The sequence below is a fragment of the Culex quinquefasciatus genome, chromosome 1 (genome assembly GCF_015732765.1).
Source record: "Culex quinquefasciatus strain JHB chromosome 1, VPISU_Cqui_1.0_pri_paternal, whole genome shotgun sequence".
Lineage (NCBI taxonomy): Eukaryota > Metazoa > Arthropoda > Insecta > Diptera > Culicidae > Culex > Culex quinquefasciatus.
In genome coordinates, this window is record NC_051861.1 from 84,627,531 (window position 1) to 84,653,839 (window position 26,309).

A 26,309-nucleotide genomic window follows, 5' to 3' on the forward strand; every position below is an offset into this window, starting at 1 on the left:
AGTCCAAGCACAGATACGGTCAGTTCCGATGACCGTTCGGGAACGTTGCAGCGTCTGGAGGCTGGCACACCTGGATGCGATTTGACTCGCGGGAGGGAAAAGTGCCAAAGCGTAACACCGACTAAACCGATTTTAGGGTATTGGGGCGGTACTAACCTGCTCCCGATTAAAACGGGCCTTGTAAAGTTAAAATCAGGAACTCTCGTACACTGGCCGGCGCGGTCGGGACGACGCTCGGGAAATGGCACCAAACTCGGGAACCTCGTACAAGTGGCGATCGTGGTAATCGCCGTCAATTAGTGGCACAGTCCGTGGGATGAGTGCCAAACCGTTGGAATCAGGCCAATCCTTGGCCGGGATCGGGTGAGATGACGCTCGGGAAATGGCGCCAACCTCAGGGAACCTCGATGGCGGAACGTCCTTTGTGCCTCCTCGACAAAGAACTCGGGATTTGTAGGGCTCCTCCGACAATATCCAATTGTCCGCGGTGGCCTATTGTGCGTCCTCGCGACAATGGCGGTCCGATCGGCTTGGTCCGGCGCGTTCCGGACGCGGGAAACCGACTCCAGGCGGGTACCTTCAACCGATCCGGTTCGAAGGACCAAATGTTGGAACCGGTTTTGGTTGAGGGTACCTGGTTGGTTGGGATATGGGATGCACCGGGCTCCGGGCTTTCCGCGCGGTCACTGTGGCAGGCGGTCCTTGGGGTTGATGGCCGGATCTGGGTTGGGATGGAGTGCTCCGGCGTTCGCTCCTTGGCACGTCTTCAGCGGCTAGTCGGACCACTGGTTAGGTCGCCGACTTCGGGTAACCGGATTTCTCAGGCGGTTCTATGGCCTATCGCCGAAAATCACTCGCACACACGGTTTAGGTTTAAGAACAACGACTTTATTTAACCACGAATATTTATTTAAACGAACTAATTTTACTTAATGTTATATATTTCTAAAGTAGAACACAACTTGTTATTTGTCGTCGAGAAAGGGTTTCGTGCGGGTCTTCGCGGAGTGAAGCGCTGAAGCGTACTGAACGCGTAACTCGATCGCAGGTCTAGCTCAGGCTCAGCAGTCAGGATCGCGCTCAAATTCTCCTCTCTCGTGGGGTCGCGGCGAAATGGCGATCAGAGGGATCTGCCGTTCGCGGTTTAGAACTCTCGGTCCACACGGTCCGAGGGGTTAATAGAAACCAAACAACCACAAAAGACCAGGGGGTCGTTAATGTGAATGGTTTGATTTTTTGATTGAATATTTAACCGTTCTGAAACGTTAGTCTTGATTCCAAAACTTTTAAAATATTTTTTTCGAAGAGATCAAAAGTTTTCCATAAGTTTAATTTTTTACATTGCAAATTGGACCAGTAGTTGATCAGATATAAGTATTTAAAAAATGTGGGAATGTTTGTTATAAACTTAAATTTTTTAGTTCGTTTTTCTTTTTTTGCTGTATTTCAGCAAGGACTTCAATGTCTCTTCGGCAATTTTATTGGTAATTTTTTGAACTATTCGGAAAAAAAAATCTGAATAAACAACCAAGAACACCATTTAAAAAATCGAAAACTGGATTTATGCAGTCGCGATTTTACGAAAAAAAAGTTGGTCGTCGTTGATCATGGCCGTTTATAGTCACCTACAACAGACACGGACGACGAAACAAAGAGAAACGCAAAAAGTAACTTTTCAAAACTTTTTTTTTCGTAAAATCGCGATAACTGATGATGGTTACAAGCAAACCAACCCCTTATGTTTGTATATCAAAATTTTTGTAATTTTCTACTCTAGAACTTTATAAAAAATTGTAACACTCTTAAAAACAACCCTGCAACATTAGAAAAAAATAGAAATTTTAAAATTAAAATTGTTGTTCTAAATGAAAAACGTTACTTAATCCACCCTAAGGTGGTTGACGCCTTCCTCACATTTAAAGGGTGCTATCCAAAATGCAAAAAGTGCGTAAATAACACTTAAGTGCTTATAACTTTTGATAGGATTGTCAGTACTTCAATGTTTTGGATGCGTTGGCAAGGTCCTTTAAAGACCTTTCTGAAAATGTATAGCATGACGGGTTTTCTTACAAAAACCACCCTTTTTACAATCTTCCGGACTTTAGTTAAAATCGTTTTTTTAGCTTAACTTTTGAAGTACTTTAATAAACTGCATAATTTTTAATAGCGACTTATGGGACCCCAAGACAGACCAAATGACGCCAAAACGGACAAAATCGGTTCAGCCAATGTCAAGATAATCGAGTGAAAATTTTTTGATCAACATCCCACCACACACACAGACATTTGCTCAGAATTTGATTCTGAGTCGATAGGTATACATGAAGGTGGGTCTAGGACGTCAAATTAAAAAGTTTAATTTCCGAGTGATTTTATAGCCTTTCCTCAGTAAGGTGAGGAAGGCAAAAATACCCTTCTGGGTCAATAAAGATTCGAAAAGTACATTAAATCTATATACAGCAATTCCCCACGAAAACAGCATGGAAAAAAAACAAAAGTGCTCGGATCGGGCTCAAAATTTTTCTGGGAGTTCCCTGGCCGAGATAATTAGACCCGTATTTTTTTGTTTGGCCATTAGGGTGACCTACGCCGTGTTAGGGTGGTCTGAAATATGGCCATTTTCGTCGATTTTCGCAAAAACCACTTTTTTCGAAAAATCATAACTCCTCGCCATTTTAACCGATTTCAATTGTCTTATACGCAAATGAAAGGTGATAAGTCGGCCTTTTGAAGAAAAATAGTAAGAAGTTTCAAAAATCTAGCCTAACATATGAAAAGGGCGTATGAAACTTTAAAATGCCGTTTTGACGGTGTCTGGACCAAAGAGCCTATGTCTGGAAATATTTTATTGGATTCCCCGGACATTTTTACATAATATACTAAAAAATGGGAGGAGTTCATTAACAGGATTCCGAGATATGATTTTTTGAAAATAAAATCAGTGTTTTGTGACGCGCCGCGCGCAAAAACCGGAGAATGACGAAATTGGCAAAAAAACAACTTTTTTCACTAAAACTGCGATAACTTTAAAATTTCAGCGATGACCTATAGATGTTTGGGTACCAAAAGTAGCGTCTTTTAATTACAAAAATTTTGGTACCCAGACATCTATAGATGTTATCTATAGATGAAATTTTAAAGTTATCGCAGTTTTAGTGAAAAAAGATGATTTTTTGCCAATTTCGTCATTCTCCGGTTTTTGCGCGCGGCGCGTCACAAAACACGGATTTTATTTTCAAAAAATCATATCTCGGAATCCTGTTAATGAACTCCTCCCATTTTTTAGTATATTATGTAAAAATGTCCGGGGAATCCAATAAAAATATTTCCAGATATAGGCTCTTTGGTCCAGACACCGTCAAAACGGCATTTTAAAGTTTCATACGCCCTTTTCATAAGTTAGGCTAGATTTTTGAAACTTCTTACTATTTTTTTTTTGAAAGGCCGACTTATCACCTTTCATTTGCGTATAAGACAATTGAAATCGGTTAAAATGGCGAGGAGTTATGATTTTTCGAAAAAAGTGGTTTTTGCGAAAATCGACGAAAATGGCCATATTTCAGACCACCCTAACACGGCGTAGGTCACCCTAATGGCCAAACAAAAAAATACGGGTCTAACTATTTAGGCCAGGGAACCCCCAGAAAAATTTTGAGCCCGATCCGAGCACTTTTGTTTTTTTCCATGCTGTTTTCGTGGGGAATTGCTGTATATATAAAAAATTTCGATGGTTTTGTTCGAACGCGAATCAATTCAACACGGAACGTCGGATCTTTGTTGCGTTGGGTTCGTATTAGTCCAAGGAAGGTTTTTACGCTAAAAAGTTGCAACTTTGGCCACTCTGGAACCGATTCCGGAAAATCTGCAGATTGTATGGGAAAAGTTACGTAAAATCAAATTTTGATCACAGGAGGCTGAATAAGCAAACAAGCAAGAAACGTCAGGAAACCAAAAAAGGACAGGACAAAGTTTGCCGGGAAGAACTTGTTTCCCATAAAATGACATGTTCCAATTTTTTTTACAGTCGAGTAACGGAAAACGGCAGAGTTTTTAAAACATTTTTAGTGTTTATTCGATGAAAAATACGTTTTTAGGAATTCAGAGTACAAATTGGGCGTACAATTTTACAAAAAAGTTTCTTTGACACCAAATTTCTATCTCATCACCGTTTCAGGCTGCAAATTATTGAAAAACACCTATTTTTTACGCATGTTCAAAAATGGAAGGGGTCGTACCGCCTTTCGTCACGAGATATCAAAAAAACGGACCTCGGATTTGTGATCAGGGACAAAAGTTACCCCTTAGGACAAAGTTTCAAAGTTTGTGAGTTGGTAAAGAATTACCTTTCTAGAAATCATCCGAGTTTATGTGCAGCGTGAATACCTTAAACTTGGACCAGCCTAGCAGTGAGGCAACTCAATCGCTACAAACCCTGTAGGGAGGAAGTCAACATAAACCTACACCGGTCACAAGGTCCATCCCGAATCGAATCCATTTCAAACCATAACCATTGCATTGCACGGTGTTTGTTAGGCGCGTTGATGACCATTCGCAGTAGCCATAGCATCCCAAGACTCAGTGTCTAACTTACGAGGTATGCGCGATTTATGGCGTCTCAACGACGGAGCTGGAACATCTCAGTATGTTTTACGGACAATTGTGCCCGGTTTGACCAAAGTACCCAATAGAGAAGGTGGCCATCCGCCGAAGAAGCGCAGTTTGTAATTAATTCTCGTCGTCGCTGGAATTAGGATGAAATTATCTCCAGTTTAATGACACTGTGGTGTGGACGTTTCGGAAGAGAGATGCGAGGAGGTGTAATAAATCGGGAATTGATTCAACTGCGGAGTCCCGCGGAGAAACGGTCAGTTTCTCGTCCCGGTCGGGTCAAGTCAACGCGGGCGCAGGAGAAGGGGAGAGGGGACACTGCCCATTAAAATAAACTATTTATTCATTAAAGGAAGATTCAGCGCGGTTTATCGCTTCCATTTCGATGCCTTTATGGGATCTTAAAGGTGGGGACAGATCACCGCATGGCGACGGTGACGGTGACGACTTCTAGGTTATGTTGACGTTCGACATAGCTGGAGAGGGTACTTATGCTTTGATAGTTTTATTGTATTTTCTGGAAATAGGGCCGCCGCTGCCGCAGGCTTTTGTGTTATTATTTCTCAATAATTGTGTCGAGGGACGGTAGCATTTTCTTGAGAGATGTTTGAGAGTCCGAAGTGAAGCGGAAATGGGTTTTTCGGTTTTATTGGGTTCTAGGTTCTCATTGTGGGTAAGACTTATGGGAAAGTGCGGCCCGTATTTGATGATGAAATAATAAAGTGCGCGATGGACATCGATGATAGAGAAATGTGAGAATGAATTTATTAGTGATGGAGATGGGGAGTAAAGTAAAGTTCACATTAGATGAGAGAAACAGTTTTGATTATTGTTTTCTAAGAAGCCTTAAACAGTGTAAACTGATATGCCCAAGTTTGTTTCCCACAATATATTGATAAAAATTTCTGATAAAGATGAAACAACTTTGAATGTTCATAAACCAAACATTATACAATGACAAAAATAACCGTTGAAAATCATCTCCCAGCATCTGCACCTCATCAGCATAATCTCCCATCACCAGGAGGAACATGAAGTACAAATCTTGACAAAACCCATTAATCGATGTCCTTTTCGGTGCACCTTAAACTCGGCAACCTGCTGTGAGAGAAGACCCATATCGTCATACACCAGAAATTCGCGGGAAATCTTGTCAACCGCCAGACACCGTGCGTGAATAGAAACAACAATTAAAATTGATGACTTTGCATCTGGTTATGATAATTTTCGGATCTCCTTTTGCCGTTAATATTCAAATTCTAAAACCTTACCTGTGAGTTTCGTTCAGGATGCTGGTGATGATGATGATGTGCAGATAAATGTTGTGCTCTCTAACCTCTCCGAAACAGCAGGTTTCTAATGCCATGCAGGAGCGCAAACCACCTTGCTCTTTTTTCCTTGATGAGCATATTTTTTTATTTCACTAGATTTATGCTAGGTTGAACGGGGAAAAATGGCGCGTCATATGCAAGTGCAAGCAGGGTGGGTTCAATATCATTTGTTATTTAAAAAAAATCGGTTTCTAACCAAAGAAGACACCACAAAAATAACATTGAGGAATAATCTGACATCCTGAAAATTCTTTGAACCGTACGAGTTTGCAGATCGAGTAAAACATTATTTTTTCAAGACTATTGTCATTTTTTTCTGCCAAATTTGTACCTTACCCAGTGCATGTTTACAAAGACAAATTTTCCAATTTAAAAAAAAATTGACATTGTAAATGCTTGGTGAATGTCGAAACCTTAGTAAAAATTGCTTTGTAATCACTCAAATTATTCCATACAAATTTGGCAGCTGTTCATACAAAAATGGTACGTAAATATTCGAAAATCTGTAACTTTTGAAGAAATTTTCATATCAATTTGGTATATTGGGCAAAGTTGTTGGTATTGCTGAGGACTATTCAAAAAAAGGTACAAGGATTTTGTTTTTGCCAATTTTTTAATTAAGTTTTTTATCAATTAGCCAGAATTGGATTTTTTTAATTTTCTAGATTTTTTATATGTTTTAGGGGAACAAAACCCGCAATTTTTGAGTCATAGAGATGTATGGTCAAAAATTGCCGCAATGTTATGAATTTTAATTCAAATGTTACGCTAGAATGATGCTTATTTTTTTGTCTTATTTTTTTTTCTAACTAATAACCCAAAACTTCAGAACTTCTTAAAAGTAAAACTAATAAGTCCAAAAAAAGGTAAAATCAAGTGAACCAGAAGATGATATCAAGTTAAAAGCCGGCTTGAAATCAGTTTTTGTTTTCATTTATTATTGATGTTATCTTGTTTTATAGTAGTTTTTTAAAACATTACCATTTTTTTATTTTTCAATATTGAGTAGACAGAAAGTTAAATGTTAAAATATTTTGAATTAACATGAGCATATATGTTTATATTAAGATAACGCTTAGAAAGCAAAAAAATTACTTCAAAACATAGTATTTTTTAATGTTTTTGATATCAGTCAAATGCTGCGTATCCAAAAATAATTATCTAATTTAAAAATTATGTTATCTGTTCAATAAATTATGAGTTTCGCAGAAATTTAAAAAATAAATAAATTGAAATTGCTGACTTCAAACCTATAGGAGAAAACCAAATTAAATTTTACTAAATTTTTCACTACGATTACATTAAATTTTTATTATTAGGGTAATTCTCTACCAACTCACACAGCAGTTGCCCCGACCCCTCTTCGATTTGCGTGAAACTTTGTCCTAAGGGGTAACTTTTGTCCCTGATCACGAATCCGAGGTCCGTTTTTTGATATCTCGTGACGGAGGGGCGGTACGACCCCTTCCATTTTTGAACATGTGAAAAAGAGGTGTTTTTCAATAATTTGCAGCCTGAAACGGTGATGAGATAGAAATTTGGTGTCAAAGGGACTTTTTGTAAAATTAGACGCCCGATTTGATGGCGTACTCAGAATTCCAAATAAACGTATTTTTCATCGAAAAAAACACTAAAAAAGTTTTAAAAATTCTCCCATTTTCCGTTACTCGATTGTAAAATTTTTGGAACATGTCATTTTATGGGAAATTTAATGTACTTTTCGAATCTACATTGACCCAGAAGGGTCATTTTTTCATTTAGAACAAAATTTTTCATTTTAAAATTTCGTGTTTTTTCTAACTTTGCAGGGTTATTTTTTAGAGTGTAACAATGTTCTACAAAGTTGTAGAGCAGACAATTACAAAATTTTGATATATAGACATAAGGGGTTTGCTTATAAACATCACGAGTTATCGCGATTTTACGAAAAAAAAGTTTTGAAAAAGTTGGTCGTCATCGATCATGGCTGTTCATGGTCACCCGCGACAGACACGGACGACGAAACAAAGAGAAACGCAAAAAGTAACTTTTTCAAAACTTTTTTCGTAAAATCGCGATAACTCGTGATGTTTATAAGCAAACCCTTATGTCTATATATCAAAATTTTTGTAATTGTCTGCTCTACAACTTTGTAGAACATTGTTACACTCTAAAAATAACCCTGCAAAGTTAGAAAAACACGAAATTTTAAAATGAAAATTTTGTTCTAAATGAAAAAATGACCCTTCTGGGACAATGTAGATTCAAAAGTACATTGAATTTCCCATAAAATGACATGTTCCAAATTTTTACAGTCGAGTAACGGAAAATGGGAGAATTTTAAAACTTTTTAGTGTTTTTTCGATGAAAATACGTTTATTCGGAATTCTGAGTACGCCATCAAATCGGGCGTCTAATTTTACATAAAAGTCCCTTTGACACCAAATTTCTATCTCATCACCGTTTCAGGCTGCAAATTGTTGAAAAACACCTCTTTTTCGCATGTTCAAAAATAGAAGGTCGTACCGCCCTCCGTCACGAGATATCAAAAAACGGACCTCGGATTCGTGATCAGGGACAAAAGTTACCCCTTAGGACAAAGTTTCACGCAAATCGAAGAGGGGTCGGGGCAACTTTTCCCGATTTCGTGTGAGTTGGTTGAGAATTACCCATTATTCAAGGGTCCTAGGATATAAACATAAATCAGATATTTTCCATGGAAAAAGAAAGTAAGGTTATCATTATCATTATTAGTCTTTTGTCCAGTTAAAAATTAATATTTTTTTTAATGATTTGCTAGTTCAATTTAATTTCTGTTTTACTAGAATTTGACTGTAAGAAACAGAAAACTTTCAACTGAGGAAAATTCATTCGCCTTTGCAGGGAGCATAAATATATTTTAGATTTAGCTGGCCTGTTGAAGCACTTTTATGGATACATTTTTACAGAGTATTTAATTACAGTCAATAGAAAGCTATTTTAAAAACGATTGTAAACACATCAAATTTGATTGGTGACACTTAACCGAAAAAAGTAATTCAACAAAATTTGGTTTGTTTTGTTTTTCCATCATCCTTCATTCTGACATTTTTTTTTTTTAGTTAGATTTTTAGTAAAAAAAGTTACATCATAAATTCGTTGCAACAAGTTTTACCTAAATATTTTTTTTTGCAATTCCGTCGTTATTATATTTACTTTTTCTGTCATTCTCGACCGATGAAACGGCCTTCTTTTATCTACCAAAAATAACAGAATCAAAAAGAAATGCTTTTCGATACAAGTGCCCAAAAATGATACTTTACAGCAATGAAATGGGTGCTGAAAAATTGAACTTTTCACCACTTGTACCAAAAAGTAATACTATTCAATATTGTGTTGTTTTCAACAGTGATTTGGCTAAACAAATGGACATTTGACTTAAAATTATTTGATTAATTCTACGCCACTAAGTTCTCACACGAAATCGGAAAAAGTTGCCCGGACCCCTCTTCGATTTACATGAAACTTAGTCCTATGCCACAGTGTTCAGAATGGCAAAATAAAGTGGAATAAATCGGTATCTCCTTTATTTGGCATCCTAGCAAAATTGTGTCTTGGGAAGAGTTGATCTACTTGATAAGAGCTATCTTTTGATGTTATTGACATACAGGGTAAAGACCTTCTAGGGTGTCAACAAAAATCTTACTTTATTGGATGGCGTTTTATGGCTTTGGTATCTTCGGCGAAATTATTCTAATCTAATCGAAAGAAAGTTTGTCAAAAAACGCCAAATTTCTAGCTCATGATCTACACGAGATATACGCCATCTTTGAAAAAAAATGTCGATAAAAGCATTCTTTGGTGATAAATCAAAAGGTTAGCATTTTAGTGGCCTACTATGTAGGTGACTGTTTTTAGAAATCACTATTTGAATTTGTTTGGGTTCCATATTCACTGTCTATTCTATTGAAGAAATTAGCCATAGTATTTGATGAGTGCTTCCTATCGACCGGATCACAAATTATAGGTTAGGTTTTCGGCTTTTCGGTCTTGGCGGGAAAATTCGAAACAACGCTTATTTTCTCGTATCCAACGTTTCAACCCTCTATGGGGTCTTCTTCAGGGAATCTAAAATTTATTTTTGTTAGCCCATGACTAAATAATAGCTGTTAAAATACGTACTAAGAAGGATTGTTTCTCGTCCAGTGTAGTTTTAGTCAAAGTGTAAACTGTCGTTAGTGTCGTTTGTCTGTGAATAATTTAGATTAAGTTACTTGTTTATGTACTCAATCATGTGTTACTCACTGTTTCTGATTGGTATTCATCCGGGTAATCTGGATAAAACCAACGGTCAATTTGGAATTTGACGATTTTGTATCAATTTATTTATAATTTTTACGCGGTGATAATCGGTAACTTAAAGGGTAAATTGATCGATTTCTATAGAAAATACATTGTGTAATAGAGCTCAGACTCGTGATCAGGGACAACAATTACCCCTTAGGACAAAATTTCTCGCCAATCGAAAAGGAGTCGGGGAAACTACTATGTGAGTTGGGGGATAGTTAGCCCTATTCAAAGGGAGTTTTTAGGAGTAGAATGCATAAAATGTAGAATGCAATTCGTTGCAAAACTTATTTTTTTCAGCACATCAATAAATAAAGTTGCAGTACTATTAAGCAATCAAAACTCGCCCACAGGGTTACAAGGTTGAAAATCTGGCTTTATGAAATTTTGAGAGAAAACATGTTCAAATGTTTGGCATTAGATCATAATCAAATAAAATTGCATTTTTTTTTTTTATTTCAGACACACCATGCAATCGCTTGCATAATTTTTATAACCAAACAGTTTTGTCACACCCGGTTTGCCCAAATCATGATTCAAATTGATGATCCGTGATTCGTCATCTTGTCTGAGAAGGAAAAAAAGCAGGAAAACCGCCATCATTTGCATCGGAACGCCCGAGGAGGGGTTGATTTTTTTCCCACAGCAAAACCGGTGCACCCCTTTCTGGAAGGTGAAACTGCACAAGGTGTTCATCCTTTTGCAGTTGTCTGATTGATGCGCTCAAAAAAGGATTCACCACAGGTGATCCCGACCAAACGACCAAACGGCACTTTGCATAATTTCCGGCGGTACCCGTTTTATAGTAATATTTCCCTACAGTGACTAATGAGTTTGGTATTAATTTTTATTGCTGTCAATATTTATGCTCAATTTAGCACGCAGCAAGGTGGGAAATAAAACGGAATTCGTGCGCGTGAGAAAATGCACTTTTCCACGAGATTTTCATTAGTTTGCATTTAGAAATTTGCAATAAATTATAGTTTTCTGCTGCTGCTCCTGGCAGGACACTGTAATCATTAAAAATGATTGCCTTAGTTTTATGATTATTGCCACCGGTGGTTCCGGTGCAGCGCAGCGCCAGCGTGAATCCTTGGCATTGTTTGCTCCCCGATCCGTTTTTATTTCCGGTGTAACCGACGACGACGACGACGCCGTCGAAGACAATCTGCGAAAAATTTGCTGGGGAAAGCGGCCTATTTTCATGAGTGTCAACTAGTAACTGAATAGTGTCATGTATGTTGAAAAAATATTGAAAAAAAAATAATTTCAATTTTTAAACTGCATGAAAATAAGTACTTTGCACCTAGCTTTTCCTCATACCAAAACATCAGAAATGGATTGCTTTTCAGCGGTAGTGGTGCTACTGTTTCAACCCCTGTCAGCTAGAGGGGGACAAGGCCATAAAAGTGGTCATAAAGCGCGCGATTCACTTACAAGACATCGTCTGTGCGGGTGGAGAGTACAAAGAGACACATCGAACTGGATGGCACTTGTAAAAACGTCGTACACACTTCTGGACCACCTTACCCTACAAGTTTAGCTTGTATCCACTTGTTTTTCTCCTCTTTGCTTTCTTGAAGTGCGATATTAATAATGGTTGTACACTTTAAAGTTAGATTGATCTGAGTGGAGCTTACAAATAAGGTGTCTCAGCAGGAATTTCAGGAAAAAAATACCAAAATATCTGAGCTGCTCATAATATTTGATAGGTTTGCCCAAGCTCCTATCTCTTGTGCTCATTGAAAAAGTCTCTTAATACCCAAAAAAAGAAGTCCAGCAAAATATATTAGATCTGGTTTCAAAGAAGTGTATTGCGCCATTCTCCGCCAACTCACACTCCTCTTAGATTTGCGTGAAACTTTTTCCTAAGGGGTCCTTTTGGTCCCTGATCAGGGATCCGTTGTCCGTTTTTCGACGTCTCGTTACGGACCCCTTTTATTTTTTAACATGCGAAAATATACAATCAGTGAAGGTGACATTGGATCTGGGGGGTAAGATTGAGTCAAAGTATTTTATTACGGATTTTACTATTTCTCAGGAACTTCTCAATGAAACCGAATTCTGTTAAAAGGGCTGTGCAAAGGACACCTTAAGATGACTTTGCTGAAAAAAAATCGTTCCTAGAACAAATCCTGTCATTTTAGCAGCTGACCAGTTCTGACAGATTTCGGTCATTCGATTTTTTTTTTTGTATTTTTTAATCCGACTGAAACTTTTTTTGTGCAGATAAGCAGATGTTAAACAATGAATCAAAAATGATCAGTGGGAGCCAACCATCCGTTCACTGTTTAACCTCTGAAGATCCCTACTTTAATAGTCAATACCGGCGCCCTCCCAAGAAGCCTGCAGTTCAACGAAAGGGAGGAATGTTAGTCAGATAGTTGAAGTTGCAGACTCATCAAGCACATAGTATTTCGCTATATACTTGTTGATACCGCTTGAGACCGTTGAATCCATAGCATCTCCTTCAAGCATCACGTGATTAATATTTTTTGGGTTAGTAGGATAAGGTATTGGCTTTTCGATGCTTCCCGAGCTACGGCGCGATGGGGAGGACTTTCATAACAGACCCGTCGGCGAACCTTCCGAGCAACGGTGCTATGGGAAGGTCTTTCTGGTTAGCACACAAAATCACTCACACACAGTTATTTTGCCCACTATTAACTCGACGATCCAAATTGTCATTGCGTCTTTCGATCATTATATACACCCAAAACTGGCAGCGCTAGTCCGAGAGAATGATGGTCTCGAGTCGAGAGAATAGTAGTACCATTCACGAACGCAGAGAACACAGCTCGAGATGGGCGATAGAACTATTCTCTCGAGGTTCATTTGCAAAAAAAGTTCATCCGTCAAACAAAAAACCAAAAGTGTCGACAACGGGAATCGAACCAGAGACCTTTGACAAACCAATCCAATGACTTAGCTGCCTCGGCCACCACAGCTTGGTGACCAAGGAGAAGTCAGAAGTCGATGTATGACACTTGTTGGAGATTTATTGATTCAACTAACGAATGAACTCATTTGTTATGATGGTGTGAGTTGGTACCATTATTCTATCGATTTTGGCACTGAGCCCTCAATAAATTGTGAGAGAACGATTATCTCGACTCTGAATTTTGGGTGTAGAAATGCCTTTTCACCGCAAAAAAAATAAAACCTTATTCGAAAAAATTAAACACAATCCACCCGACGCCGTGCCTTCCGATCAACGATGATATAGGAAGGGCTTTGAAAATCACAAAACAATAAATTAAGACACACACAATTCACGACCAAAGACACACACAAAAAAAATCACTTTTCACTCCGAATATTTTTTACACAACCTTTACAAATTATGCACTCACCCCATACGAATAGCGATACAAAAGCACACACAAAAAATTAACCCGAATAATCACGACTTCACGTTCCCACTTCCAGCGCACCAATCTTCAGCAGAGTTGTAGGTATGGATATGGAAAACACTGAACTGAAAAAAATAATACACGGTAAAAAAAAATTGGTGAATTTTATTTTACTTTTTATCACGAAAACTTGTTTTGCAAAAAAAAAACACTATTTTATTTTTTTTGTTTTTGTATATGTTTTAGAGGTAATCAATCGATGTAAAATCAAATTTGCAATCAAAAAGTTCTTTAGTGAAATTTTGATAAAGTGCACCGTTTTTAAATCAAAGCCATTTTTAGGTTACTTTTTTGAAAATAGTCAAAGTTTTTTAATTTTTTTTAATTAGTGCACATGTTTGCCCACCTTTGAAAAAAATTGAAAAGCTGAGAAAATTCTCTATATTTTGCTTTTTTGAACTTTGTTGGTACGACCATTAGTTGCTGAGATATTGCCATGCAAAGGTTAAAAAACAGGAAAATTGATGTTTTCTAAGTCACACCCAAACAACCCACCGTTTTTTAATGTCGATATCTCAGCAAGTAATAATCCGATTTGCAATGTTAAAATATGAAACATTCGTGAAATTTTCCAATCTTTTCGAAAAAAATATTTTCAAACATTTTAAATCGAGATTAACATTTAAAATGGGCGTAATATTCAATATTTGGCCCTTTTGTAATGTAAGTCTTGATTTAAAAATTTCGAAAATATTGTATTCGAAAAGATCGGAAAATTTCGCGAAGGTTTCATATCTTAACATTGTAAATCGGACCATTAGTTGCTGAGATATCGACGTAAGAAAATGGTGGGTTGTTTGGCTGAGACTTGAAAAACATCAATTTTCATATTTTTAAACCTTTGCATGGCAATATCTCCGCAATTGAGGGTCGTATTAACAAAGTTGAAAAAGAAAAATATAGAGTATTTTTTCAGCCTTTCAAAAAAAAAATTTTTTCAAAGGTAGGCAAACATGTGCACTCATTTAAAAAAATTAAAAACATTGACTATTTTTTAAAAAAAAGTCACCTAAAAAGGCTTTAACTTGAAAACGGTGCACTTTATAAAAATTTAACTGAAGTACTTTTTGATTGCAACTTGATTTTACATCGAAAAATAAAGTTGAAAAATTTTTGCGACCAATATTTCGAATTTTTGAAAAAAAATCAGTATTGATTTAAAAAAATCTTAATTCGGTCAAAAATTTTTAGCACAACCTGGAAATTTCTGAAAAGTTGGCATTTGATGTTCTCTAAAACATATCAAAAAATAAAAAAAAAACAATATAGTGTTTTTTTTGCAAATCATGTTTTAGTGACAAAAAGTTAAAATAAGAATCATCAAAAAAATATTTACCTTGCATCAGGGGAGGGGGGAGGTATGGCGATTGTCCACGCTCCATACAAAAAAGTTTTTTTTTGTATGGACAATTGTCCGCGAGGGGAGCCAACTGTTGTCAACGGGATCACTTTTTATTTTCACACCCCTTTTACACGGAGTTCACACACACTATCAAACAGTTGTTTTGACAGTGTGCCGTTTAAAAAGTGACAGTTCGTCACTTTTTAGTTTGACTTTGTCAAACCAACGGGGTACAAACTAAAAAGTGTAAAACAAAAAAGTGACCAACCACCGGGGGTTGAGTGTATTAGCAAAAAAAAAAACAAGACTATACTTTCTCATAATTCCTCAGCCAGTCTCAAGTATTTTCGTTGAACATTTGATTCGAAATCAAGGATTATCAAAATCACCAAACTGTAACAAATTCTGAAACTTGAATCAATACTTTTGTAAACCTCCTGAAAGAACTGGACTTTGACTTGACTATCGTCTTTTCATCGATCTTCAATGTGTGTAAGCCTCACTGACTTTGAAAACGGCGAAGAACAAACATTCGCTTTGGGTCAAAATTGTTGTAAATTATCTCAAATAAAAATGCCGCCAAAATTTGCACGCCAGGTGCGAATTTAGCGTGTACCTAAATGTTGGTAGCCGAGGTGCATAAGATTTCACCCGATTTCGCGTAATGAGCGCGCACAACTGTATTTCTCGCAAAATTAAACAATTACATCGGCGACTACCGGGTGAACCCCAATAAAGCAACACGATGGTTCTATCTTCCAAGTAAGATATTGTGCATTTCGCGCAAAAAAATCATCGTAAAAAACTCCCTCATCCTTCTTTCACTTCGTGGAGGTGAACTCGCGGGTACAATTTCCATAACATTTAATCGGTTTAATGAATTGTTACAGCCCGGAGGAGATTTCTCCTTCTCCTCCAGGATTTCAGAGAATTGAAGAATCTTCCCCAGCTGCACGGCAGTTTGCCAAAGTGCCATTTTAAATGTACGCAAGTAAACAAAAAAAGATGTAATAAAACCAAACGCTTTTAATTTCGTTATTATCCCTAGTCTGGGCCGTTTCTTCGTCACTCAAAAATTGATATTTATTCAGGGATTTCCTTCCAGGAGATCTATATCACAGACAAGTAGACAATAATATCTTAATTGTGGTTAAAATATTTATGTGTTACTTTAAAAACATGGTAATTATGTTTTTCTTTTCTTTCTTCATTATTTTTTTAAAAATGGAAGAAATAAAAAAAATTTACTTCTATTTTTCTATAATCTGTCCCATACTCCTTCGATTATGAGCAAATACATTTAAGGATGGGAAGGGTGCGGGAACAGACATCAGCAGACAGAAATGACTACTTAAAGTATTTATTTAATGATTGTTTCGTTTTGGTGTTGTATTTTTTTCTGTTGCCTCCGCAGAAAGCCTCTTGTTGTTGACGTAAAATTTTCCCCCTTCTCTCCGTGTAGGGTTTGGCTGGGACAGAAATTGAATTCCAACCTGGGATGCGTTGAGTGACAGGCTCTATAAAGCACTGTTGAAAAACTTTAATAAATTTATTTTGGATAGAGTTTTATCCAAATGTTCAAAAATACCCTATTTTTTAAATCATTTTAAAAACAGAAAAATTTAACAAAATTTTTCACAGTGCCCCAGTGCCAGGACAAGGACCTTGAAGGTTTGAAAAAGGGGAACGGAAACGCAAAATTCCAAACCAACCAACTAGTCATCAAGTAGAGATAGTTGACCATATGGTGCAAAAGTTATTACATGAAGGATTGCGCTACGCGGCCGGGCAGGGAATTAGCGACCAAGGATACCTCCGCTATTATAGGGCGATTACCAAGGGGACGTTGGGAAGTTGCATGCGGGGTTAATCGGTCTGGTGGTTTCTGAACACGTGCAGTTTTGGGACTGCAGTTTTGTCTTCTTGGAAGCTTTTTTTTTGCTATTATGTAATTACATTTGCTTGCTTTGTTTTCATAGAGTTATCTAAGCCCGCTCTCACGCACACTAGCACCCCATTTGTTTTGTTGGACGGTACAAAATTTAACCTCAATCTTTTTCGTATACGTACACGCAATACATACGCACGTAGATAACTCTATTTAAATGATTTATTAAATTGTATGCAACAAATTGTATGCAACTTCGTTCAAGCAAAAATACAAACTTTGTACTTGATCAAGTATCAGCACTTAATGATATCTTTTTAATAAGCAGAAAATGCCAACGAAATCTTTCTCTATTGCCCTGAGGAGGATCCCACGCTAAGGAAAGTATCAATTTCTAGGTTGATGTTTAAATCGCATGATGTGAAGAAATCTCAGGCTATGATTTATCCTAATAGACATCAAGACATTTTGATTAATTTGAAAATATTGTAACAACTTTCATACTTGAGACTACAAAAATACCAAAAATCAATTGAGAAAATTACGTTATTTTTGTTTTTCTTTTTTTTTCAAACTGGGTGGTATCGTTATGTTTCTGAAAAATTAATAACACCAATATTTTAATCGGAGTTTCACCATTTTGTAAGAAGCTCTCTATTTCACCTCTTGGTGATATTAAAATGGGTTTTAATAACTTATCATGAATTGTAAATCAAACATTTGGAATTAATGTATCAATTTCTTATTTAGCTTTAGTTCCTAATACAAAATATGTTTACTAATGTATTTTTGATCTTGAAATAAAATTTGCATTGAACTTTTTGATAGGACAAATTTTACAACAGTTGCATTTTTCATTTTTGAGAATCAATTCAACAGTTTCCAAGATATTGTAATTAACGAAAATTGGGTCTATTTGGGGGACACCGAGAATGACTCATTTTCACAAAATTTAGTCTGATCAACAATGTTTGAAAGGAAAAATTAAGAAAATTTGATCAGCTTTTAGATTGTGATTTTTTTTTTGTCATGAAATGAGACAACTCCTAAAATAAAATGTTTTATTTAAGTATTGGCCTTAACATTTCTTCAACTTGGAAAAGGCGTATATTGTCAAAAAAGTTGACAAAACAGTTTCAATTGTTAATTTGATTTTTTAAACAGACATTTTTAATTTTAAAAATATTAAATTATTCAAAAATTAGGAAGGTACAATTTACCAAAAAGAGCGAAGGTCCATTATGGCAAATGTCTAAATCGAAACTATTTATTTTGAGTGAGACTTGGTTTTATCTGAAGCATGTTTTGTTTAGTTTACCTAACATTCCAACTCCCAAGCCTCCCAGAAAAGTTGGAACGGTAACTTCAACTCGCTGGTTCTCGGGCCTTACGCAACCAATCAAGACGATTGTTTTTCAGTGTTAAGATGTCTAGATCATCCTAGAACTTTGCAGAACTCAATTTGATCTAATCTGTAATTTCTGCGATCAAAAACATCGTTCTAACTTTTTTCTTTTTCGCTTGTAAGCGAAATCGCCAAAAAAATCGCGGAGACAGTTGATCCAAAAAATAGTTGGAACGATATTTTCGGTCACAGAAATTACAGATTTTTTTCAAATCAAGTTCTGCAAAATTTTTGGATCATTTAGTCATTCTTACAAATCACTGGAAACAAGAATCGTAACGATTGGTTGAGTAATGCTCAAAAACCAGCGAGTTGAAGTTCAGTGAGCTCAGTGGATTATCTCCGGTTTTCTAGAACAAAGTACTAAATTTTATTGTTTTTTTTCTGATAGTTTTCGTGATTTCGAACCAAACTGCATCATTACCTCAAAATTGACGAAATTACATATGGGACGGACTAGCTTCGAGCGGCAGTATAGAGGGTGATGATTCTCGAGTTTTTCAATTTCCCGGGAATCGAGAGTTGAATTTTGTAATTTCCCGGGAATTCCCGAGACCCGGATTTTTTTTCAACTATGCCAAAAGTGTCAATAATTTCAATAGAAAGCAATAAATTTGTTTCTTTTCAACAATTAAACAACAAATTAACAATTAAAAAATAATTATTGATTTAAACGTCATGTACACAGTAAAAACAATCATAGTAATATTACATCTGAGAAGGGGTACACCTTTTATGTTAGAAAAAATGTGTAATTTTACCTCTGAAAATGTGTAATTTTATTACTCGAATGTTCAAATTTGGCGAATCTTAACTTTACAAAGAATGCCAGAGTTTTTTTTAATATAATTTAATTTTAATGTTGATGCAAAATACGAAAGCAGTTATTGATATCTGGAAAAAATTGCATTGATACAGCGAAATTAAACTTACTTAGAATTAAAAAAAAACTATAATATGAAGTTTGCTACGCTCGAGAGAGGATATTTAAATTGAACTTATCTTAATAAGGCTTTCTACTCTAAGAAATAATATATAAAAATAATAATTAAAATAAAACTTTATCAATTATTTGGGGTATAACTTGAACATCGAACATTGAAAATTGTTATAAACATTTTCGAATTTTTCAAATGTTCAAGCGTCGTTATTTGAAGATTTTTAAAAAATGGATTTGAATTCTACAACACTGTAATTCTTATGAAGTAGACTAAAATGAAAACAACATTTCTGATGTCATGCTTTATTTTTCAAAAAAAAGTGTGATAAAATATCACAAAATACGTTTAAAATGTTACATATTTAAGATTGCCAATCAGGCCAAGTAGTTTACCTGCTTGCAGATTTTTGTATACGGTTTATTGGTCTAAGCTAACATTTCGAAATTTTCATCAAATTCAAAAAAGAATCAATTAACGTTGTTTGAATTTTCAGAAAGATTTTTTCATCATAATTTTGAACTCATTATAAATTCCTATTTCAATCGACTTGTAATCAGATAACTCCCGTGAATAAAATCATAACTCCATTGAGGTCAATCTGATCCCCCAAACATTTCAAAACACATGTCCCAGTATCAGCTCGCAGACGATCTAGATCTCCAGAAAGTTGGACGAATAATAATCGAGCCCGATTATTCATTTATTGCCTCCATTATTCAATAAGTCGTATTTTGGGGTATCAAAATGATTTATTGAATTAACGAAAGTGCACAGATCCGTTGGAAGGCTATTAAATCCATTTTTTTAAACCTTCCATTTCTCCCCACGTTCTATCGCACGATCTCCAACCGTGTGCTCCACTGCTAGCTATCATCAGAACCAGAAGCCTGATCCACTCTGCCGTACGGTCTTCGGTAGCACCATCATCGAAAGGCAACAAATCCCCGATGCGCTCTAATCTCTGCTCCGCTTTTCCAACTTGTTTATTTGTATTTAAATTTATAGCACACACATTATAATTTGTCCATCTCATCTCATTTTCCCGTCCGTCCGTTGCAGAGTCCTCCTTCTCCTCCCAGCTCGCCCAAGTGTGTCGTCGTTCAATTTCTTAGGTTTCACATCTTCTTTTCAATGCGCTCTCCTTTCCCCCCTTCGATCCTAACCTCACTCGGTCCTCGGTTGTCCAAGATCATCATTGTTCCCGGGGCCCGTCGTTGCGTCCTGAGTTTTCTTCTTCTCGGTCACACATGCAAACGTCACGTCTCGTCTCCTGATCCGTCTCCTCCTCCTCCTCCGTTGTCCATGTCCGGATCCTTCTCTCTGTGTCATGTTGTTCTGACCTGCGCGAGGCCCAGAAACCAGTTTTCGGAACACGTGCATCGCATGATCTTTTCTGCCGTCGACTTCTGGTTGCTGTGCTGCTTCTTACCACTTCTTCCTCCTCTTCTTCGTTCCTGCACTAGTACACTCAAAAAAATACACACGTTGAAGTTACGTGAAAAGTTATGTGGTATTTTTCCACTAGAGTTTTCACGTAACTTCTACGAGGCGGGCCTTGTAGAAACGAAATTTGCTTGGCCAGATTATTTCACGTCGTTTCTACGTGCTTAACACGTAAATGCTAAATGTATCAGCTGGTGAACTCTACATGAACGTTCTAGTAATTGTTATATGAATTTCTAGTACTAATGAGGTTTATGTTCAGTTTATTTTTCTGTTGTTTGAAAAAAGAAGAACCAAAAATGCAGTTTTAACTTCAACTCAATGTTTATTTGAACTCTTCTTACATTCATAAATAATTTATACTCAAGATTTCGTGATGTCAATTTGAGCAACCAGTTTGGTTTCCGCTTGACGAATCGAAGTTGGCCACGGGTGATCGTTCCGGCGGGGTCAGCGGCTCAAAAGATAGCTGGTCCGGCTAGTCAACTTCGCACTGGTGGTAATCCTCGTCCCAGTCACGCTTGTAGCCGACCACGAAGAAGTTCGGTCACAGTTTCCAGATTCTGCCGGCCGCGGGGGAACCCGTTTCGAAGTTATGACGTGGCCACACACCATCAGCTTGTTCTAGCAAACGCTTGGAACACCAAATTTGTTTGCGACGACGACAGGGTGGCCGCAAAGCACCTGGCGTATTTGCACTTCTCCGGGCACACTCGGCAAAGGTTCGCGACCCGTTGGCCATGTCATAAGCATTTCCGGTGGCGTCAAGCACCACTTTGGCACCAGCCATGATTGGCATACTGACGGACGAAATCGACGTCAGGATGATGACCGGGATTACGCCTGGGATTGGTTTCGAGAGATTCTTGAGGTCACCGCGAAATAAGATGAGGCTTCTAGAGATCTGCAAATCAAAACAAAAAAAAATGAATTCTAACAAAAATATTTAAATTCAATTTTACTAACCGTCTGCTGTCCTCTTTGAAAAAATTGTGAGCGCAAGTTCGGCAGCAGGTCGTCACCGTACGCCAACAATTTTCATACTAAAATAATCACGTAGAAATTTCGGCCGAATGGCGCATTCGAGTCTCGTTGAAGTTACATTTCAAAACACATAAAGGCTACATGAAAAAACCTAGTGGAAAAATACTATAAGGTTTTTCACGTAACATCAACGTGAAAACATTTTTTTGCCAGTACACTTTCACATTATTTTTACGTGTGTCACGTAAAACGAGCCTAGCGAGGGGAAAATCGGGGTTACGTGATTTTTCAGGTAGCATCAACGTGTGGATTATTTTGAGTGTAGTAGCGTCTTCCTCCTCTCCTTCTTCGTCTTCTTCGCCCTATGTGTTGTGGTCTCTCCTGCTGCAGCTGCTGCTGAGCGAGTTGTGTCCGCGTCATGACTTGTGTTTATTTATGCCACTTTTTGATTGTCTCACTCTCGGCTCATTTTCCTACTCCGATCTGGTCCCTTGCAACACCCAAGCGAACTGCTTGCCCGCTCGCTCCCTTTGACAGGTCGCGCTCGCGCGAAAGAGACGCAACGAAAACAAATCATGCTGAAACCGGTCACCGTTCGGCACCGACCTACTGTGTGGTTATGTATCTGTGTGTAAGTGGACGAACCTGTCCGGGACCTCGCCGCCGTCACCGCCACCACCTCCGGCATGGCCTCCTAAGGTTGCAAAGTGTTGTTGTAGGTTGCAGTTTTTGCGTCGTAGGAAATGAGACGCGCGCGATAAGCACGAGTCCCAACCGAGAACCAACGAAGGTTCTCGACCTCTTCTTTCACTTTTCGCTTCTTCGTTCGCTTGCTTCGATTGTTGCTTCTTCTTTCCCCTTTTTTCAGATTTATTCTCTGCCGTCTTATCGCTTTTTAGGCGCGCTTTTTTCTCCTCCGGTCGTGGACTCCAAAACGCTTTTTACGCCCAACTTTCCGTGAGGAAGGGCCCAAAGCCATACAGCGGAGATAACCCAGGGAACAATCGAAAACACAACAAATCACGTTGCAACAGGTTCCTTCTTTTCCTAAATTCAATGAGCCATTGCGTTGCTTCATCCCAACGTAGTCTTCCCGGACCTCTTATTATTATTATGCTGTATAGAAAGAGACACAGAAGAGGGAGTTTTTTTCATGGGGTCGCTCAGCAAGTGGTCAACCGGACTGGACGAGCAGACGTTGGCCAGATTGTGCAAGCTGACTGGGCGTTGGAGGTTTTTAAAAGTGGGTTTTAGAGTAACATAATAAGACCCTGAGGAAAGTAGCGCATTATAAAAAAGGAGGGAAATGCGCGCGATAATGAGAAGTGTTACAGGCCCCTTGGAAGGCGAACCGTATGCCTCGGCGTTATGTAGGTGAATCGAGTACAGGTTTCATGTTTTATCAGTAGTTATTGAAAAAAAAACTAATGGATTCACGATACTCCGAAACAGGATTTGCAATATCGATCCATGGACATTCAAATAAAAGTGGAAGAAAGTTTTTTGGAGCTTAATTTGGAAACCATTATAACCTTCACAATATTTAGGGTAAATTTGCAGTATCAAGTTTTCAGTATTTACAAAAAATAATGTTTGTATTTCACTGTATCATTTGAAATGCATTCAAATGAGCAAATCTATTTACACTCATTGGTTCACAAAGGTGACGACTTCCATCACTGCCTTTATTTTTGGTTCAAAGATACTTTGCGTCGCTTTCCATATTTTTACAAAATTCCTTCCTTTGGTGACAAATGACAAATGGTACGGAGGAAACGTAACTTTTTATAAAGCCCTATTGTAAAAAAAACTAATACGAAAAACTGGATTCTTGAACATGTTCTCAATTAACTCCGGAAACAAGCCTACTGGTTCAACAACATTTCAATTTAAATTTAAATTTTATCAATATCACCCCAGTTTACGGTAACAGAACAATGGAAAAAAAATCAACGATTTATTTCATATTGAAAATTTCTTATCATACATATTCCAAAATTTAGAATGAAAAAAATAACTTAATCATAAAATTACCCTAAACCATAATTTTATACGTTATTGAGGACCCCAAAATAATACCTCGATTACCCAAAGTTTTGATTATCCGAAGTTCGATTATCCGAAGGTTTGTATGGCACTTCGGATAATCGAATGACGAAAAAAATAATTCTCTTTTTTTATTTTTATACTTTTTACATCAAATTAAAGATTTGCAACCCCATCTAAGTCAAATTAAGACAACCGATTATCGATTATCCTACGTGAAATTTTGTCAAGGTCTTCAGATGATCTAGTCTGGACCGTATTTAGCTCATAGGAAAATAATTGTTGAAAATATACTACATTTTTTTAAAATAATTGATAGAATTCACGGATATCAAGATGTTGACACTAGATGATTATTTTGAGAAAAAAATATCATATTTTTGATTTTTTTTTATTTTGTCATTCAGTAAATAGGGTATATGACCCTATTTTGGACCTACTATGCAAAGCGTCAACTTATTTCGCATAATTCTCAGGAACGGTCTAACTAATTTGGCTCGTTTCAGGATTGTGTTGTGCCTTAATTTATGCTTAACAAAGTGTACTATTGAAAATTTAAAATAATTTAACCATTCCATTGTAATAAGCATTTCAAGTAAAACATTTTTTGGATGCTTTTTGGACTTATTGAATGTATTTTGGAGACATCGCTGAACCTATTTTGGACCCACACTCTGATTGGTTGAAATTTGGACAACTCGAATTGCGGCGGCAACACGCACACTTACAAAAACTCGGTTTGATAAACTAAAGGGCCTATCCACGATTATAATTTGGAAAATATTTATTTCAGAAATTAAATAATTGATGAAACAATGGATTTGAATTTGAAAACGTGTTTTAATCATATTGAATGGAAATTCACGCATCTTTAGCAGGTCTCTGTCCTATTTACAATTTGCATATTCTTACGACCTAATTGTTCAAGCATTATAGAACTTAAAAGACAACCCGTTATTACTCGCAATAAAAACACCTTATCTTAAAATTAAATGAATGACACAGATACATAACAAGTTACAATGAAAAAAGGTTCTAAATTTTACGCAGAGCTTATGTTCAAATATTATTAAACAAAAAGAAATTTTAAAGGGAGATTATAGCTTGTAAATTTGTGTGAAACTTTCTCATCTGTCATGTTAAACTTTACAGTTGCTTGACAAAAAGTTTAACTAGGGGAACAGCATCTAATTCCAGCGTGCCTCTAATGTTGGCAGGTCAGAACTTTGACATTCAATTAAAGCTAATTAAAAGCATTTTCAACTGAAATCGAGTGATAAATAGCCCAATGAGAAGTGAGCAAGCAAGTTTCTATTAAAAGTTTTGCAAAATTAGTTGTTTAAATAGTGAAAATCAGCAAATTGGATGGAGTTAGGAGCGAGTGCTTAACCTGCCAAACATACGAGAATTTCCCCTACATGTTGCACTTTAAAAACAATGTAATATTTGAAAAAAAATCTTTGTTTGAATACCAGGGTGCCTTTGATAGCCATCACTTAGGTTGCTGATATAATTTTTAAGAAAATCATTTATGTAAATACTTGTTTATAAGCTTTTTAACATAATACATATTAGAGTGTAACAATATTGACTTTTTGGCGGGCATTCAGGGGTTTGTTCCGGTGGGCATACTGAGCCCAAATCCCAAATATGAGCTTGATTGGACGTAACAGGAGCTGGCGCTCCGACCTTCAATTTTAAATGGGATTTAACCCGTAAAAAAAGATTTTTTCAAAAATGTCACTTTTTGAGGCATTTTGGCCACCAATGCGCTTGCCAAAAACATCATTGGCGTGTAGGCCAGATCCTTGCGCATCTTTTGGTATATATAACATTGAAGTTTGGAGCACCCCTCGGTACAGACCTTCAAAGTTTGGCATTTTTTCGACAAATCGTCCCCGGCAAAAAAGATATGCGTCGCACCTCGCGACGCCCGAGACGCCATTTGATTGGTGGCCAAAATGCCTCAAAAAGTGACATTTTTGAAAAAATCTTTTTTACGGGTTATATCCCATTTAAAATTGAAGGTCGGAGCGCCAGCTCCTGTTACGTCCAATCAAGCTCATATTTGGGATTTGGGCTCAGTATGCCCACCGGAACAAACCCCTGAATGCCCGCCAAAAAGTCAATTTTGTTACACTTTAATACATATAAATTTTAGGTAATATTGTTAAAAATTCAGAACTTTGCCTGAAATTCGTTGAAACTAGTTTTGTTTATTAAATTATGGATTTATATTACATGTATAACTGAATTTAAAGAACGAATCAAAAGTTTTCACATTTTATATGAAATTTGTTTTACTGGAAATGCCTTTAAATTATGTGATTTTTGTAAATTGTGTTTCAAAAACAAATAATATTTAATAATATTTATATAACTTATTTTACCTTTTCCTAGAAGAAGATTGTCCGAAGAATCCGAAAATGCATTCCGTTTTACGATCAAAATCATGACACGTTGAGAAGATGAAAATAATTCTATTTATCAACATTTTCTTAGTTATAGTTAACTAACTTTTTAAACTTTTCAAAATTTCATGAAAAGTTCTTCATGAGGTACTTTGGCACTTCTCTACCACGGTCAGTATGATTCCATACCAT

General features: G+C 36.9%; 1 long non-coding RNA gene across 1 annotated transcript; it reads right to left on the reverse strand.

The window, feature by feature from the left end:
- Positions 1–9,889: 9,889 nt before the first annotated feature.
- LOC119765511 lies at positions 9,890–10,258 on the reverse strand. The gene is made up of 3 exons (XR_005276785.1): positions 10,203–10,258; positions 10,080–10,146; positions 9,890–10,025 (listed from the first exon to the last, which is right to left on the reverse strand). It is a non-coding gene; the product is annotated as an uncharacterized LOC119765511 (long non-coding RNA).
- Between the last annotated feature and the right edge of the window lie 16,051 nt (positions 10,259–26,309).